This window comes from Budorcas taxicolor, chromosome 11 (assembly GCF_023091745.1).
Source record: "Budorcas taxicolor isolate Tak-1 chromosome 11, Takin1.1, whole genome shotgun sequence".
In the NCBI taxonomy this organism is placed as follows: Eukaryota; Metazoa; Chordata; class Mammalia; order Artiodactyla; family Bovidae; genus Budorcas; species Budorcas taxicolor.
In genome coordinates, this window is record NC_068920.1 from 15,057,473 (window position 1) to 15,062,183 (window position 4,711).

At 44.5% G+C, this 4,711-nt stretch overlaps 1 pseudogene; it reads left to right on the forward strand.

Annotated features, from left to right (window-relative positions):
- Positions 1–3,128: 3,128 nt before the first annotated feature.
- On the forward strand, positions 3,129–4,158 carry LOC128055087 (40S ribosomal protein S6-like; annotated as a pseudogene).
- The last annotated feature ends 553 nt before the right edge of the window (positions 4,159–4,711 follow it).

The window sequence follows — 4,711 nt, forward strand, 5'->3', positions numbered from 1 at the left end:
AACAGCTTCTTCTAGCTGCCAGGGTACAAGCATGGAGGAGGCAGGGAGTTGGGTTTAAGCAGCCTTGTGGTTGACCCAGGTGGGAAGGACTGAGAAAGAGACAGGCAGGAGAGTGGTGAGGTCAAGCAAGAAGTGATGGTAATAATGACCTTGGAACTGAGTTGGATAAGAAGGAGAAAATGGATATGGGGAGAATGTAGGAAGTAAAAGGATGATGGGATCAACAGGTTAAAGTCCCACCAGGGAAGGATTATTGGAGTTGGAGATGCGAGAGGCAAGACACTGGGAAGATACCAGTAGAAGGGGAGTGAGTTATGGGTTACATGGGGGTTGTCCTTATCAGCCACGACAAAGTCAAGGGTATGGACATGGAAGTGAGCAGCCGATGTGGGGTGATCAGTAAGACCATTGGAGGAGAGGCCAAAGGGTTGAGATGCCAGGGCGTTGGAAGGATCACCTAAGTGGACATTGCACCCACCAAGAATTAGGACAGCCATGGTGGACAGAGGAGCTGCATGCCTCTACAAGGAATGAGGGTGTGACTCCAGGCTCAGTAGGTGACCTTCAACAAAGAGGAATCGTGGGTAGAATCGTGTGATAATGGCATGAGGTTTATAGCTGGATGTATGTGGGAGAAGAGAAGGAAAACGCGTGGAAGTAGAAATGAGGACCTGGAAGGTTTCCTCCAGTCCTAATCTCACTGGCGCCAAAGGTATAGGATAGAGAACAGCCATTTGAAAAGCTCAAGGAAAGTGGGTTCCTCCTGGCAGGAAGGGAGCCAGGTCTCAGTTACAGAAAGAAGGTGAAGGGATTGATCCCCAGTGAGCCTGAATGAAGGGAGCTCCCAGAATCTCAGCCCTCGGGATTGTTCTTACACAGTTCAGCTGATTTAGCAGACGCCATCACTTAACCAACATTGAGAGTAGTTTGTTTTGGGGTTTTTTTTGGCAAGCTCATTTTTTGGGTTGCTCATAGATACAGAGAAGGTAAATCACTATTATCAGAGAATTAATGCAAAAGCAGGTGGTAACTGGGATGCTCTACAAAGCTGAGGTTTTATTATTAGTTGAGAGAGACAGGGCCTTCTACCCCAGGCAAAACTGCCCCACTTGATGGCTTTCGATGATGGTACCAGAATTTCTTATTCCTGCGGGAGGTCCCCTTTATCAGCGAGTCTTTCTCTGTTTAATTGTCTTCATGGCGCTTATCACCACCTAGCACATGCATCACTTATTACCTTTTTTATTTCATGGTGAAGACAGGACTTGGTTTTTGTTCATAGTTTTATCTCAGCAGAGCCTAGATGAGCATGTAGCTCAATAGATACTGAATGAATGAATGAGTAAATGTGAATGAATGAATGAGAAAATGCAAAGGCCTCTGTCCAATAACAGGTCACCAGACGTGGTTTCCAAGTAGGGGAAAGAGCACAGGTTTTGGAGCAAAAATCCTAAACGGGGCCTTCTCTGGCAGTCCAGTGGTTAAGGCTTCACCTCCCAGCGCAGAAGGTGAGGGTTTGATCCTTGGTCTGGGAGCTAAGATCCGACCCACCTCGCAGCCAAAAAACTGAAACAGAAGACAGAAGCAATATTGTCACAAATTCAATAAAGACTTTTAAAATGGTCCACATTAAAAAATTTTTTTTTTTAAATCCTAAAGCATAAAGTTGAATCCATAGCCTCTGAGCCTCAAATTTCTTCATCTATATAATAGAGATGAAGAATTATTGTTATTAAAAAAAAACCTCTCACAATTGTTTTGGAAATTAATGAGGCATCAAATGTATGGTAAATACATTAATAGGTTTACCCAGCTCTCAACAACCCTGTAATTGAGTTCAGTTGCCGGGACCAGGGGTGGACAATTGATCCAAATGAGGGCAATCGGAAGCTCCCTCCTGGACACTAGATGTCAGCATTATGAGATTCTGGAGCCACTTATCTCTTGGATGGTGAGGGTGTAAACTCAAGAATTCTGCAGTCACTATATTTTTACAGGCTGAGGAAAGAGAGAGTCTATTCAAAGAGAGAAGAGAATGACTAGTTACACGTATAACTTAGCCATTTTCACAGCTGGTTTTTGGCTTTGAGCCTCCATAAGACTTATGTGGAGCCTTTTCAAAAAATTCCTTTATTGCTCAAGCTGGTTCCAGAGGGTTTATTATTTGCAAACAAAGACTTGTGATAAGAGAATGTACTCATTCTACATTCTCTACATTGCGCAGTAACCTCTATATGCTTAAATACATTTCATAAATGCAAATGGAATACGTGTTATATATTACACTTTTTTCATTTATCTACATGTTTCTAACATCGGTCCTTGTCCATATACTTTGGAAAACCTCAGTCTTTTTTACAACCACGTAGCTCTCCATAGTGTAGACACACGATCATTTGCACAGTCAGCTCCTTAGTTATGGCCATTTGGGTTGTTTCTATTTCCGTTTCTGTGGCAAACAATGCCGTGTGAACATCCCTCAGAATCGATCTTTGCGGTGATGTTGGAGAATTTTAGATTAGATTCCTAGAAATTGAACTCCAGGGCCAAGAAAAACAAATAGAAGGATAAAATTAAGAAAAACATATGATACTATGTGGGCTCTCAATCTCTTGCGATTGGGCAAGAAAGTACCAGGAGTTGCTACAACTCAACAACAACAAAGCAGTTTAAACCTGGGCAAAGAACTTAGACTTTTCTCCAAAGAATTTATACAAACAGCCAATGAGCACATGCAAAAATGCTCAACATCACTAATCATTGCTGCTGCTGCTGCTAAGTCGTTTCAGTCGTACCCAACTCTGTGTGACCCCATAGGCGGCAGGCCACCAGGTTCCCCCATCCCTGGGATTCTCCAGGCAAGAACACTGGAGTGGGTTGCCATTTCCTTCCCCAATGCATGAAAGTGAAATGTAAAAGTGAAGTCGCTCAGTCGTATTTGACTCTTAGCGACCCCATGGACCGCAGCCTACCAGGCTCCTCCATCCATGGGATTTTCCAGGCAAGAGTACCGGAGTGGGGTGCCATCGCCTTCTCCCACTAATCGTTACAAAACTGCAAATGAAAACCACAAAGAGATGCACTTCACATCCATTAAGGTGACCACGATCACTCCTTTTTGTGGGGCCTCAGACATGGGCGGCTGCCTCAGAATGAAGCGCAACATCTCTTTCCCAACCACTGGCTGCCAGAAGCTCATTGAAGTGGACAATGCATGAAAAACTTCGTGTTTTCCAGGACAAGCATATAGCCACAGAGGCCGCTGCTGCTGCTCTGGGTGAAGAATGAAAGGTTATGTGGTCCGAATCAGTGGTGAGAATGACAAACAGGGTTTCCCCATGAAGCGGATTTTCCCTGTGAAGAGAATGACCCATGGCTGAGTCTGCCTGCTGGTGATCAGGGGCATTCCTGTTACACACCAAGGGGGACTGGAGAAAGAAAGTGCAAGTTTGCACAGGGTTGCATCGTGGATGCCAACCTGAGTGTTCTCAATCCGGCCATCGTAAAAAAAGGGGGCGAGAAGGATATTCCTGGACACAGTGATACAACTGTGCCTCGTCACCTGAGACCCAGAACTAGCTGCTGTTGCTACTGCTGCTTAGCTGCTCAGTGGTGTTCAACTCTCTGTAGCTCCAAGGACTGTAACCCACCCACCAGGTTACTCTGTCCATGGGATTCTCCAGGCAAGAATACCAGAGTGGGTTGCCATTTCCTATTCCAAGGGATCATCCCAACCCAGGGATCGAACCCACGTGTCCTGAATTGGCAGCTGGATTCCTTGCCACTAGCGCCACCTGGGAAACCCCCAAAGAGATGGCAAAATCCGCAGACTTTTCAATCTCTCTAAAGAAGGTAATATCCACAAATACACTGTTAGAAAGCCCCTAAACAAAGAAGGTAAGGATTCAGTGTCTTGTTACTCCGTGTGCTCTGCCATGTTGGTGTTTTACTCTGAAGAAGCATCATACCAAGAAAATTAAGGAAGAGGCTGCAGAAGATGCTAAATTTGGGGCCAAGAGAATGAAGAAGGTCAGAGGAAAACACCTGGAATAGATTGCCCAGAGACGGGGGCTATCGTCTCTGAGAGCTCCTGCTGCCCAGTCTGAGACCAGTCAAAAACGAGATGTCCTAAGAGCAACAAATAAGATCAGACATTAAAAAAATAAAAAAAGATGTTGACTCTAAAAAAAAACCAGCAATAGCAAATTTTGGTGAGAATGTGCAGAAATTGGGCCCCTTGTGCGTTGCTGGCGGGAAGGTAAAATGATGTAGCCACTATAGAAAATAGTCTGGTGGCTCTGATTCCAATTCCACTTCCAGGCGTATCTACCCCAAAGAACTGAAAGCAAAGTACCGAAGGCATAGCCACACCTTCATGTTCCTTGAAGGATTATTCACAAGAGCCAAAAGGCAGAAGCAACCCACGTGTCCACCAACAAATGAATGGATAAACAAAACTCATTGTGTGTATACAATGGAATATCATTCAGTCTGAAAAAGAAAAGAAATTCTGACACAGTCTCCAACAGGGATGAACCTTGAAGACATTATGTTAAGTGAAATGAGCCAGAAAGACAAACACTGTATGATTTCACTTACAAGAGGTGCTTAGCGTATCAAGTTCACAGAGACAAAAATAGAATGGTGGTTGGCAGGGGCTGGAGGAAGGAAGGAAGGGAAACGGTTGTTTCATGGGTACAGAGTTTCAGCT